Source organism: Leopardus geoffroyi, chromosome C3 (assembly GCF_018350155.1).
Source record: "Leopardus geoffroyi isolate Oge1 chromosome C3, O.geoffroyi_Oge1_pat1.0, whole genome shotgun sequence".
Lineage (NCBI taxonomy): Eukaryota > Metazoa > Chordata > Mammalia > Carnivora > Felidae > Leopardus > Leopardus geoffroyi.
Window position 1 is genome coordinate 151,123,578 of NC_059338.1, and position 14,915 is coordinate 151,138,492.

General features: G+C 42.0%; 1 protein-coding gene across 3 annotated transcripts in view; it reads right to left on the reverse strand.

The window, feature by feature from the left end:
- Positions 1–6,670, reverse strand: part of SNTG1 (syntrophin gamma 1) — an 897,410-nt gene extending 890,740 nt beyond the window's left edge. For all 3 annotated transcript variants that reach the window (XM_045455364.1, XM_045455360.1, XM_045455365.1), the window contains exons 1-2: positions 6,276–6,670; positions 5,073–5,872 (exon numbers count right to left, since the gene is read on the reverse strand). The gene's annotated coding sequence lies outside the window, so the exon portion shown is untranslated. The remainder of the gene's footprint in view (positions 1–5,072; positions 5,873–6,275) is intronic.
- Between the last annotated feature and the right edge of the window lie 8,245 nt (positions 6,671–14,915).

Genomic DNA, 14,915 nt, shown 5'->3' on the forward strand with positions numbered 1-14,915 from the left:
GCCCTTCTGCATGCCCTACTCCCAACCAGGAGAGAGGTGGAAACCTTTCGTTTTACACATGAAAATAGAGACTCAGAGTTTACATCCATTGCCCAAGTTTGTATAGCTAATGAGACTCAATTCCAGGATTCAACTGATTCTAAATGCCATGTACTTTTCACCGTAAGGGTACGGGAATGTTTTCAAGAAAAAAGATCTGAGGGAAACAGAAGAAAAGTCTTGAGCTCAGCTACACCTATGGGTTTCTGTGTGTTTGTTTTCTAAGAGACATGATAATGATTTCCCAAAACAATCAAGAAAATGCTGAGCTAGTAAAATAAGATAAAGTGATTAACCCAAGGTCATATAATCAGTTGATGAGAAAATGACATTTGATTCTAGACTTCCTATGTACTCAATGTATGTTTAACGATGTAATTGATACTCTTTGCTTATCAACATTTTAAATTTCTTAATCTCAAGAGACTTCCTTATTTCTCATCATGGATCCCTTTGAAAACATTTAAAGAGAATGTATTATTTTTTCAACTGTTTTATACGAATATATAACATTACTGTTAAAATTCTGGTACATTTTGGAAAGACTCGTACATTCTGTGAACTTATTTAGTGAATTTATCAGGTAAGTATTTATTCCTGTAAAAAATTAAATCTTCAGCTTTGAAATGCTGAATAACTGGTAATATATTTGCTAAATATAAATGTAGTTATAACTACTTTACAAACTGTAATTTGTAAAATCTGTGCATATACATTAAACGTGATAAAGTGACAAAAAATTAGCCACTATTCTAATGCATTGATTTGATGATTCTTTTAATTAAAAAAATACTATTACTTTAGCTTTGCTAATAATTTCAAGACTAAATCTGTGAAAATCTGGAATGATCTTCTGATGCTTTGTATAGAACAAGCTTCATAATAATTCAAAGATAAAGATTTTGGTCACATGACATATTTTAATGGCCTTTCATTTCCTGCTTTTTTTTTTTTTTTTTCCAATTTCCTTTCTCTGTTGTTAATTTCCTTTTTCCTTTTTGGAAAGTGATAACAAATAAAACCAAAAAAAAAAAAAAAAACTTTACATTCTATCAATAAGTAGGTAATTTTATAATTTTCATCACAACAATTAAGATTTCTTAAACATACTATCAGAGTATTTTTAGTGATACGACAGAAATCTGTAAAGACTGCATGTTCAAAAAATTACATTAAAAAATTATAGTCACTTTTAAAACTTAATTTAAGGAAAAAAAAAAAAAAAACAGCAATGGGATGTTCTTGAGATTTCCTGCGACATTCCCAAGTAGAATCTAAGCTTTGGGCTAATCTTCACAGCATTTCCAGGACATCCCCCTGTATTGGTCCATGTTGTCCACACTTCTCTCCATCCTCGCTAGCCCTAAATCAAATCAAATGCATTCTGATGTGTTTTTAGATATTCAATTGTAAAGTCCATTTAATCCCGTGAGTCTCCTTATTAACCAATAATATCATTCTTCCTTTACAGATCGGAAAATGGTGACACAAAGGTAGTGATTGCTCCACTTAAGGTCAAAATGAAAGTAGTTAAAATGAACTCGAGTGATGCTGACCTAGGCCTGGCTATTTGGTATGAAACATGGTGTTAATTTTGAGTAATAAACATTTTTAAACCAGGCCCTACCTGCATTCTCATATTGATTCAATTAAAAACTGTAAGAAAATTGGTGCTGAATTAACAGGAAATACGATATTCCCTACACCTAAGTTCTTAAATGTAAGACACATGGTGACCATATAGTTAGTAATCAGCAGGGAATTTTTCAATGAATTAAGGAATTAATGCTCTTAACGATTATTTACAATAATTCAAAGATACAGCACTCTAATTTCCAAAATGCTCTCAAAAGCATCATATTGTGACTTTTCAACCTTTCATAGACTAGGCATTCATTCCACAAACATTTATATCCCACGTATATAAAGCACTGTACCCTAATTGGTAGGTAAATATCTTCTTTCAGGGAAGAAAAATTAAGTTTCAGTGGGTCGAGTGACTTATCCAAGCTCTAACGACAAGCAGTTCAAGAGCCCTGATCTTCTAATTGTCAAACAGTACTTGTTCTGCTACATCATCACGCCTCACATATTTTATACTGCAACATGTTGATCTCTTTCAACACACGCCATGTACAACTCATTCTCCTACGCTAAACGGAGAGAATATACCTAAATAAGAGGTCTCTCTCCATTTGAGTGCTATTCTATGACTCACTGTACAGGTTTCTGGGGAGGTGAGATGACTATAGAAATGACTTCTGACTTACAATATGCTTTTCTTCGCCAGTGGCTTCTGCCTTGCTTGTTAGAATTGGATGAATAAGTGACTGCTTGCCTGGAATTTACATTTTTAAGTGGTACAAAAATAAAAATCGATTACCGGGTGCCTTCTTAAGTTCCAATAATAATCATTTCATGCTGCTACGTGTTTTGATAAATATGTGTATAACTTGATTCCAGCTCAAGCAAAAATTCCAAAGGCAAACAGGATATTCAAATCCAATATGATCTGATGATATCAATACTTACCTTAGAATATCAAATTAATATTTAGATGGTCTACACCAAAAGTTAACCAAGAAGTAGCTTTATAGCATTTTTTTTATTCATTAAAGATTCAGGTCAGAACTCCCTGTTTCATTCTCAACTATTTCTTACTAAAAGAAGAGCAACTGAACACATTCCAGGGCTCATTGTTAATTATCCTCTGTCCTATATACACTTTCCATTTTCCTGATTATGCAATCCTATTTCTTTTTTCTCTTTTGAGTATAAGCAACAGCCAACAGTACTTAGCCCTACCAGCAAAACATCTGCCCTCCTCGGCAACCCCAGGAGAGGGGATGTTGAATTACTCTGTCTGGTACTGGCCAAACCACATGCATTAACAGACCAAAATAATTATCAAAACAGCTTACTTTAATAAGATATGGATGTCCTGGAATAAACTATAGATTGCTCTTTAAAGACAGGTGATTCTGTACAAAAGGAAGATGTGGTTCATTAGCCCATCAACTCTTTTTTTTTCTTCTATTTTTGGAGGAGAGCGGTTAGATATTAGCATGTAGGCAGGCATTGAGTTCGCCTGCAAAAGCCTATCTCAATGTAATGACACTTCCCCAAAGACAAGGATTGACATGAGCTTCCACGTACCTTGCCCGAACTTGGATGGGTGAGTTAGAGTTATTTATTCCTATGGTTAAATCTCCAAAGGAATTAGGCAAAGGTAACTTATTACTCTGTGCAGTTCAGCCACACATAGGGCAAGCCTGCCCCCTCTACCTCTAAGAAGGTAACTGCGGCCACAAACCCACAGCTATGCTTCCTGGAATACATCTCTGCTTTCTTTTTATGCTCTGCTGACCAGGGGAGTCTCTCTATGTTAATTCATTGACATCCAAAATAAAAGCCTAACAATATTCTATAACTCTCTTAAAACATGATTAGTCATTCTACGTGGTAATTTCACTTCCACATCTCTCAGATTAGGAAAAAAAAAATCTGGTGGTGTTAGGAGAACATTTTTAAGTCTCCTGGGAAGGAATCCAAATCAATGGCACATTTTCTTTTCCTCAGATTATCATTTCTGACCTATATAGGGCAAAATAGCCCCCAAGGAGCTCAGTGACATAGATGCCTCTGCTCCCTTTCTGCTAAGCAAGCAGGTTCATGGTAAGCAGTAAGTGACAGTTGAGGATGATTTTTCCTCAGAGTGCAACTGCCACTCTGAGCCAATGGAAAATAAGGGCCCATCGACTCAGCAACAAATACTATCTTCACTGCCTCAGATGATTTCTGTGTTGAAATTGAGGAGTGTAGGTATGGATATGCACTAGAGGCGTTTTATCATCGGTTATATACGAACTATGAAATTAAAAGAGAAACCTAAAGTTACTATAATTTTTCAAAGGGGCAAACTATTTCCACAGTGTTGCATATGCATATAGCATCACATGTATTTACATGATTGTAAAAGTCCATACTTGTAAGTCAACACTGTCCACTGAACTGAATGTTCTCGTTGAAATTGATCAAGCTCTTAGTGAAATGTCAGGCAGATGCTATAAATTTGTGTAACTGCCTTTACCCAGTGAACCCTTTTTATTAAAGCAGAATGCTTATCAAGGTCACTGTGAAAGATTGTTCTTTTAAAGCTCCAGGGGAAGACTTCAGAAATACAAATCAACAGAAAACAGATTTAATTAACACTTGAAAGTTTATGGTTTGTCAAGAACCTATTGGCCTATCGCTTTTTGGATTTCAGTGGCAAATACATTTTGTAGAATGAAGAAGTCAGAATGCTATCAAACCCCAGCTCTCCTAAAAAGGCACACTAAAGCTTCTCATTTTCTGCCTCTGGCAGATCTGGTTTGAGCAAGGCGTCTTAAGCTTTAAAAGGCTGGAAAGACTATGCTAAGTAAAAATGTGTGTATTTCTTGAGGTAAGATTCTACAGGTGTAAGTATACTTGGGGGTTGGGGTAGAGGGAAGGATCAAGGGTGTCTGTATAAATGTGTTTGTTCTTATACATGGTTTGGCAAATTACAATCATATAAAGTATAATAGAAGAGATGGCTAACCCATCTTTACTTGTAACTTTGAGTCTTGCATACTGTATAACACAGATAAGATCACTTTAAACTGCATGCGTAAGACAAAAAAAAAAAAAAAAACAGCCTTTTACAAAATGCCAGATTATATTAGTTTTGAAAAAAAAAGACACACACAAATTCGAAAACATATTAGATCAGCACTAAAAAAAATACCCAACCAAGAGTTTACTATAATCATAAAAGGCAATATATATTATTTTTAATATTCTTGTCACATAACAGGCTCAGAGAAGTAAAATATCCTATTTAATGAGGCAAAAGGTTTCCTGAGATCACGATGTAGGAACAATCTTTTAAAAACAAAATTATATCCTCCTTAATCCACAAGGCAAGGTAATACTGTTTATAATCTTTCTGTTACAACCTTTATTTAAAAGATCATCAGCGTTGTAAGTAAATAGAACAGCATATCACTTACCATCCAAGTAAAGGAATTAGAAGTCTTTCAGTTTCTCTAACGTAGGGATGTGACTAGATCTGGAACCTCCTCTCACAAAGCTGTTTCCAAAACAGTTGCAACCCTCTGGTGAGCATTCTGTTTATATCATGAAGTGTGGGCCTTTGAGCATTCCGACCCCTTCTGCGGAGCCCATGATTTTTCAGAGCCTCTAAGAACTTCAACCTCACTGTTCTGGGTGCATTCCTCCCAGACCCCTACGGAGAATTATTCTTGAAGTTGTTGCTGGGAGTTTAATCTGCAGAACCAGAGGACTCCTCAGAGCCCTGGATTGTAGTTTAGCAGGTGGATGAGAAAGGTTACTTTTCGTCTATCAAGGAAAGTGGGGGGGGGGGGGGGGACCAGGGGGTATCAGGAGGCACCGCCTTTCAGCTGCGAGGAGCAGGGAGCCCAGATGCCCGTGGCGACGACAGTGGCGGCAAGGGCAGCGCAGGTCCGTCCCTGTGGCTGCAGCCCGGTCCGGAGACGCTGTCCATCCCCTCCGGTGCTGAAGTAGAAGGACCGGGGCCCCCCAGCCCGTCCCCAGATCGCACTTTCCTCCACCAGCGAACGCAAAGGGCTTCCTTGTCTTCAAGTCTCACCTGCTTTCCTCTGGCGCTTTGTATTTTGGTAGGGGTTAACGGTTTCTCCAAAATAATACTCTCAGACTTGTTTGGTGGCAACGTTTCCGGGCATTATCTGACCCTGGAGGTAGGAATCCGTGGGAGATGAGATGTGAGCCTCTCCTGACTTTTCAGTGGCCCTGAACGAGTTTCCTAATGCTAGAAATGAAAGGAAACGCACGCACAAGCGCGCGCATACACGCGCACGAGGAAGGAGGGGGGAGAGAGAGAGGGAGAGAGGGAGGGAGAGAGAGAGAGAGAGAGAGAGAATATGAATAAATATAGATTATGTGCCGTGGAAAATCCAGAGTTTCTTTGGGTCTCTAATTACAGAAAATGGAAAGGGCTGTTTTGGACGACTCCGCAATCTTGATTACCAATGGGGGGGGGGGGGAGACCACACTTAAATTCTGAAAAGCCCCATTTGAAATCCCTGGGTTAGACACAGTAAAGAGGTCGTGGGTCTTTCTTGGACCTTCCAAGCAGAAATGACAGGTTAGTTAACAACATAAAAGGACAGAGGACGAGAAAAGGGAAAGAGAAGGCATGTCGGCTTTGCTACCTTTAAACGCTGCTGAACTGGATCGGAATCGTTGCAGAGCAGCTACGAGGATCCAGCCGGACGCGGTTCGTGTGAGTGGCAGTGCTCGGGGCGTCGCGTGAAACGGCTCGGCCAGCCGGGAGCCTCGGCAGGCTGCGTTCCCGGGGCAGTGCTCTCGCGCCGCCCACGGCCCAGGCTCCCGCAGGGGTGTGGGGAGAGTCTGATTCCACAAAGGATCCAATAAGAAATGCGTAAAGTCAGCGGGAGGGCTCGACCATCCCCGCCCCTGTAAAGCCAGAACAATGCCCAACCCCCCGGGCCCTTGGCCTGGGTTTTCCTCGCACCCCCTAGTCTCCGAGGCCGCCCCTAGCCCCTCCGGGCCGGAGTCCCCCAGGCCTTGCAGCCACTTCGCTCCCGCCGTGCGCGGGTCCCCCACTTCTGCCCACGCCACCTGCTCTCAACAACCGGCCGACAGCACGCCCGGGGAAGGGCTTGCGTGGGTGGTCCCCAGGGCGGCCACCGAGGGCTTCGCCGCCCACGCTCTACACGGGTGCAGCAGACACGACAGCGGGGAGCTGGGGAATTGGCGCACACCGCGTTGAAACTGTTGGGAAACTGATCCAAATCCTACCCGCCTGGAAGCTACGTGTAAGTGAAGAGGGAAAATACAGTGCGCGTAGCCCACCCCTTCAGGCTCGGAACTTGTGTGCATTTCTGCGCCAGGAAATTGAGTACACTTGGGAGGAAATTAGGGAAAGAATTACTGCGGGTGCGGGAGGGGCGCGGGAGCGGGGAGGTGGAGCGAAGCACTAATTTCTGCAGGGCGGTAGGAGAGGGGCTGGCGCTGTCGCCGGCCTCCCCCCCTCCCCCGCCCCCCGGCACTCTCTCCGCATCCCGGCCCCCGATTCTGCCCGCAGAGACTAAGCCCGGAGTGCAACTGCCCTCCCCCGCGTCCATCGCGGACGGGCGCGCAGATCCGGGCGGTCCAGGCGGGGTGGCCGGTCTCCGCCTCCCGCAGGGGACGCGCTCCGCGAGGCGCGGGCGGAGCGAGGGGCTGGGGGCGGGGGGCCGCGAGCGGCGGGCACGGAGCTCGCTGGTCCTCAGGAGCCGAAACGTGGTTGCACCGGGGTCGCTCCGGCGGGTTATTTACTCACAAGCAAAGTCCGTGTTTTCCTTGGACTTTGAGCTGTTTGGCCGCGCTGCGCCCCCTTCCCTGCCCGGGCGGGTGAGCCCCGGGCTCGAGCCGCAGGAGGCCGCGCGCAGTGGAGACGTTGCGCGCCGCGAACGCTGTGTGGAGCTCGCCTCGCAGGAATCGTGCGCAGGGGACCTCACTCCACCGGCCTGCAGGGCGGGTTCAAGGCGCGACCTCGGAACGCTGGTCGCTTGCGGCTCGTGGGGAAGGGGGGGCTTTGCTCAGGACGGTGGTCAACGAAGTTTGCCTTTTCCTTAAGCAAGTGTAGACCAACGCAGGCTTCCTGTGTCTGTGGACGCGAGTACGTGTCTTCCGTACCAGGAAGTTTCAGAAAGTGCCCGGGTTTTGCCGGAGGACGAAACTCAGCCGGGATGAGGGCTCCACTCCTCAGGTGCTGTCCTCTCTCGGTCGGTCGGTGCAGAGGCGTCTCTCCGCGGTGATTCTATGCTGATCCCAGCTGATTCCACTGATGGTTTGAATTATTTTCTCCAGACACGTAGAAGCAAGAAAAATGGCACAAATTTAACGCACCAAATAAAAGAAGGGCATTTAAATGAGGCACAGAGTACAAACATGTTACTAATTGAAAACATATGCACTTGATTATTCAGACCTAGAGGAACAGATTCTCTTTCTAAACACTGATTGATGTGAATGCAGTCTCTCTCTCTCTCTCAATCTCTCACCCCTTCCTTCTCTCTCTCTCTCTCTCTCTCTCTCTCCCCTTCCTTCTCTCTCTCTCTCTCTCTCTCTCTCTGCCAGGAAGAGAAAAAAGCAGTTGATTAATTTGAACTGTCAGCCCCAGTAAGATTATGTTCTTCGATGTCTTTTTTTAAGGAAGCAAAATCCACTCCATGTTTTGCCTTATCAAGTTGTATAACCAGTTATGGAAATTAAGGTGATGAAAATTAAATTCAGTCTAACATCTGATGCTACAAATGAATACAGGAAGAACAACAAAACCAGGGACAGATAACACTGGGAACAATCAAACAAATGTTTTCTTTCTTTATCTTTTTCTAATGTTTATTTATTTTTGAGATACACAGAAGCTGAGTGGGGAAGGGGCAGAGAGAGGGAGGGAGGGAGACACAGGATCCGAAGCAGGCTCCAGGCTCTGAGCTGCTAGCACAGAGCCTGACGCAGGGCTTGAACTCCTGAGCTGTGAGGTCATGACCTGAGCCCAAGTCGGAAGTTTAACCAACTGAGCCACCCTGGCGCCCCCAATCAAAGAAATGTTTTAAGAAATGTCATCCTTGTAGCAGATTAAAAAAAAAATCAATCTAAATTTGTATTGTTTTGTTACTATTCTTAAAATGTAAACATAATAAAATGTGAATGTGAAACATCAAAACAGTACAGTATATGAAGCATCACATTCACAAGAAAATGTTAATATCCTAGAATGGTTACTTGAATCCTAAGCCAGGTCACTCAATTTCTGTGTTTACAGAACTGGGATACAATCCCCACCCAGCCCGGCCCTCACAGCATAGAAATCTTAGAAAATACTACTTTGTGAAACATTTTGGAAACAATTGGAAGTCCTTTGAAGGGGGAGTTTGAAATGCAAAGCAAAACTTTCATGCAATGCGATCCAGAGTAACGATCACTGTATACAAAACTTTGGCCTTTGGTATAACTTACACAAGCCTCTGATTTTGAGCCACCTTGACACCATATATAAAATGGCGATAATTCCTGCAAACTGCATTGAATTGTCATAATCAAAAATAAAAGCAATGTGTGTAAAATCTTAATATCTTTGTATGTTTCTATAAAAAGTAGGTGATATTATCTACGGAATAACCCTTGATCACTGTTTCTACATTTCAATTTCAAGACTGGATAGATAACTTGAGGATTCTGGTTTGGTTTTGTTTTTATTAGCATATTTTTTCTCGTTTCTGTGTTTCACTTATGTTTCCTGTTTCCAATACCCATATCTGATTTGTTTAATCAAAGGCTTCAGCATCTCTAGCATCATTTTGAGCTGATATTTTCTTTGTTTAAATACAACTAGGTGTTACCTACCTATGACCGATGATTTCTAATCTGAAAAATGATCCTATTTAAAATTGTTCTTTTTATTTTTTTTTTAACGAAATGTTGAGTCTGTGGGGAAAAAATCCCAAAATGTAGAAAGCATGGCTGAAAAGAGTCATTCCAAGTAGAGTCAAGGAGGACCTAGAGAGAGCAGGGCTCTGCAGGCCTTCTGTTTCGGTTCTTGGAATACCATGAACTTTTGTCAATTGCTCTGGCTTGCCTCCAGCTAAGGCGTTCTAATTGGCTTTGCTGAGTTATCATCAGGTGAACCTAGAGGACTTTGTGTTTGCTTTTGTATTAGTTAAGCTCAATTGACTTCAGTTACAGGAGCAAGGTGGATGGGATTTCAGAACTCCACTGGCTTCAAAGTAGCTGAAGCACAAAAATCCACCAGTTACCTTTGTTTGATTTTTCTGTTGGGGAAGGTGACTTGTAGAGGTCAGAGAAACTTAGCAAATTGGGCCGTGTAAATCACCGCTGCCCATGTGTAAGTGGTTTCATTGTAGACAATGGCTCCCTGACCACCTACTTATTTATTTTTTTCTTTAAAAAAGACGTTGAGTATGACTTGCTTTAAAAAAAACGAAGTGTGACATTTGTTACTTGGAGAAGCTACATAACCTTTTTGAGTCTGTGTCTAATGTTTACTTATTTTAAGAGACAGAGACAGAGTGTGAGCAGGGAAGGGGCAGAGAGAGAGGGAGACACAGAATCGGAAGCAGGCTCCAGGCTCTGAGCCATCAGCCCAGAGCCCAACGCGGGGCTCGAACTCCCGGACCGCGAGATCGTGACCTGGCTGAAGTCGGACGCTTAACCGACTGCGCCACCCAGGCGCCCCTCTAGACCCTTTTAATCGGTCGTCTTTGTCAAGGTCACCAGTGAGTTTTCTATTTGTGAATCCACTGGCCATTATTCTGACCTTCCATTTGTGAAAATTAATAAAGGAAAACCTTAATTACTAGAGTCTGGAGGCAAGAATCAGGAGTGGTCCACTCCTTGTCAGTTACAGGAAGAATTGTTAATTACCTGGCTTCACCAGGGGGGAAATGTACTCGCATCTCCCACAAGAAATTGACTTCCCCTGCAACTCAGCCAGTGAGAGCCTGTCCTCACCCTGAACTCCTGCTTGCCTCCAGTGGCCTTTCATTCAAAACAATACCTCCCAAGTTCCTTGTTTCCTGAACTGGCCTATGGCCTTGCCATAGCTTGCACGTCCTAAACTGCAATTCTCTGCGATTCTAAAACAAACCCATTTTTGTGGTAACATAACTTATTTTTTAAAGTCAACACTATATTCAAGATCTTACCTGACTCAAGAGCAGTCTTTGACCCCTTTGAGGACTCCCTCTTCCTTCTTGTGGAGTTATTCACATGAATGGCTATTTTTCCTCAGCTTTTCCTGCTGATACGGAACCTGCTCAAGCCCCTTCAGATTGCAATTCCACAGGACTTAACATCTTGGAACCTCTTCTCTTCTTTTTCTGCATTATCTGCTTACGTGATCTCATCTAATCCCAAATCCCATTGCTTTGAATATATCCTTTATATGATATTGATACTTCAGTCCAAAAAAGACTCCATGGTGTCCCAAATAAATGTAGATTCAAGTTGTATATTTGACGTATCTACGTGAATGCTTACTAAACATCTCAACTTAACACGTCTGAAACAACACTCTGGATCATCACCCCAGGGAAACTCTTCCTCTGACCACAGTCTTCATCAAGTAAATTCACCACTACCCACCCAGTTAAAGCTCAAAGCCAAGGAGGCATGTTGGTGTTTATCTTTCCTTACACACCGTGTGCAAATAATCAGCAAGGGAAAACTCTTGCTTTTGGTCGTAAAATATTGCCCATTCTCCCACTTCCTCCAGGATAAGTTTTTCACTCTAGTACGATTGATATATTGGTAGTATGCCAATAATTAATCTCACTATAGCCAGTTTTTTCCTTGGAATATTTCCTGTGCACAGCAGTAGAAACCAATTCTTTGCATCACAAATCATTCCATATCATGCTTGTGCTTAAAACCTGCCAGGGTTTCCTAATGCATCAAGCATAACATCTGGCTTTGCCAGTGTGATATTTATCTCATCGCTCTCTGCTCCCTGATCACCTATATCCCAAGTCTTCCTTTTGGCCGAACTTAGTCCTGCCATAGGGACTTTGCACAGGCCATCCCTTAAACCTGGAGTACCACTCACGCTGCCCATATCTGTACCTGTGTGGTCCCAGTGTTCCTTCAGGTCTCAGCTGGAATGTCACATTTGCAAATGTCACATTTCCCTGACCTGCCAATTGAAATAATCCTTGTGGTCTTTGTGTGTATCCATCAATTTTTTTAAATGTCTTTATAAGAATTATCACCAGGGGAAATTATTAACCTGTGGTTTTCCTTATTGATTGTTCTCTCCCTCTATACTCCAGGCTGTAGGAAAGCAGGAACCCTGTGTGCCTTGTGAACCCCCTTCCTTAGAACAGCGTGCAGCACACAGTGAGTGTTCAGGAAGGGTGGGCAGTTGAAGAATTAAAGACAGAAGCACTGAAAAATGCTGAGAGTACACCATTACACAAAGTACTGTCTTTGCTTTTCAAGCCGGGGAAGCATTTGTTATTTACAGGCATAAGAAAGAGCTCGAATACTGTGGTACTTCCTACAACAATTGCTTTTTAAAAATGCACTCATCGGGGTGCCTGGGTGGCTCAGTTGGTTGAGCATCAGACTTCAGCTCAGGTCATAATCTTGTGGTGTTATGCCCAGAATTCGTGATCCCCAAAGACCACCAGGGAGCCGAGTCTGATGCAAAAGCAAAAGAGCCTTTATTCGAGCTAGCTCGAGCTCAATCCCCTACCTGCACCGACGCAGCGGTGAGATACCGGAGAGAGCGAGTTTCAAAAGCACAAAGGTTTTATTGGGGTCTAGGGGCAGTTGGTGAGGTAATGGCTGTGGCCTCAGCCAATTGGCTGGGGAAGGGTCAGAGTCCTGTTACACCGGTCGCCAGGCTTGTTTTGATTGGGAAGTTTGAAAGGGTGAGCCTGAGGTTACTCAAGGGGATCAGGCGTGGTCTGAGGTTTCTGCAATTTTCCCGGAAAGGGGGCATGTCGGGGACGTAGCCACTCAAGGTGGTGGACACAGAATGAGATGGAGTCGGCCGGCGTAGGTCCGCCCTTTCAGTGGTTCCTGGGTTCGAGCCCCGTGTCAGGTGCTGTGCTGACGGCTCAGAGCCTGGAGCCTGCTTCGGATTCTGTGTGTCCCTCTCTCTCTGCCCCTACCCCACTCACGCTCTCACTCTCTCAAAAAAATAAATGTAAAAATATACTCAACCATTTTGAAACCACCAAATGTATACTTTCCATGTTGCAATGAGCATTTCTTTTTAGAGAGTTTCACCTTGTAGGCTTCTATAATTATAGTGTTTTAGCATAATTAACTGGATGATATTCATGTTTAAAATTACTAAAATTACTCGTAGTCCAGCAAAAACAAAAGCAAGGGCCCTGGCACAGATTATTTAATCCTAGACGGTTCCCTTTATTCTCTTTGATCTGAGTTCATTGCACTTGCCTTATCATCACTTCTGTAGGAAGAAAAGGTATGTGATTGTTTTTATCTATAGATGCATCTTCTGTGGCAAAAACCAATACAGTGACTGTAGAAAAATTGGAAAAGAATGAAGAAAATTGTATGGCACATCCTGATGACTGAGTATATTTTCTCCTAAACATTTTTCAATACCTTGCCCCCCCCCAATAATTATCACACTATACTTATAATTTTTCCTAATACTTTTAATTGAACACAATATGTAAGATTTTTCTGTGTTGTTATAGAGCCTTTATAATGACTTTCAAAAACTGCGTATAACTATTATGTGGAGGTAACATAATTGGTCCTGTCTTTAAGACATATAGCATATTTTCTAATTTTTATATTATTTGCATGAATAGTTTCATGGATATATTGTTTCTATTGTTTGCAATATTTTGGGGTAAGAGTCAAAGAAATGGAAATGCTAGTTAAAGTAGATGCTTTTTCTATGGTTCATAATGTATGGTCCATGTGTGTGTGAAAGACAGACAGAGAGAGAGAAAATAGCCCGGTTGACCTTGCTCACTAACCATTAACCACACATACATGATAAATGGATGCTGTTATGGTGTTATTCTCTCCAGGACTTACTATATAGAGTTTCTCATGTTAAAAGGCAGCCTGATTATACATTAATATGTGTAACTTGCCCTTGTGACTCTTTTTGTGGACTTCTATTTGAAATCATTGTTTGTCCTTTTCACATCTTAATGTGTGTGTGTGTGTGTGTGCGTGTGAATATTACACACCTCTGGTAATACTACATTTTCGGTCTCTCAAGAGGATAACTATGTGCCTTTTAGAGGTATACTACCCAGGTCCCCATGATTAAATTCTGTAAATGCCACAAAATTTACATTTTTGTCAAAGCACCTCAAAAATGCCATTTAGCTGTGGTGAAAATACATTCTTAGCCAAGCTTGTCTGGGCGATAACTACTTAATATCTTTGAATTTCTCTACAGGGTCCTCCCTTGAAAATTTCATATAGAATATCTTTTTTTTTTTAATTTTTTACATTTATTTATTTTTGAGAGGCGTAAAGAGACAGAGCACAACAGGAGAGGGGCAGAGAGAGAAGGAGACACAGAATCCGAAGCAGGCTCCAGGCTCCGAGCTGACAGCACAGAGCCCAACTCAGGGCTCGAACTCACAAACCGTGAGATCATAAAATGAGCCAAAGTCAGATGCTCAACCGACTGAGCCACCCAGGCGCCCCTAGAATATCTTCTTTATTTTAAAAAAGATCATCCCTAACATAAACTCATTCAGATTTTTATAAGAGAAAACATTTTTTTTTTTTTTTAGGACAAATAGAAACTTTATTTCTTTACTTTTTAAATTTTATTTATTTATTTCTCAAAAATATTAGAAACAAGCATAATGCCAAAGTTTATACATAAAAGTATAAATTTATGATGGATTCTGATAATTGTGGATTGCATGCAACATAAATGTTGCTTTCTTTTTACACCGTTGTTACCTTGTCATAAACTCCTGAGGTGAAAGAAAAAAGAAAAAGAAAAATAACCTCTGGCAAAAATGCAACTATGTACTATATTACACTGTATGTACACATTAGACCCTACAACCGTTTTGTTCAGATACATACATATGTGTGTAAAGCCCATCTAGCTCTCTAGCTATCTATCATCTATCTATCTAGTGGATTGATTGGATTAACATATTGGATTAATGACCTCATTGTGTCCCTACTTTACAATAGACTTCACAGTTTTATAAAGAATTGGGGTCTGTTTCTCCGGTGAATGAAGAGAGTTTTGAAATTGGCTTTTACTAATAGAAGGAACCAGGAATAATCCTAGATGTGGG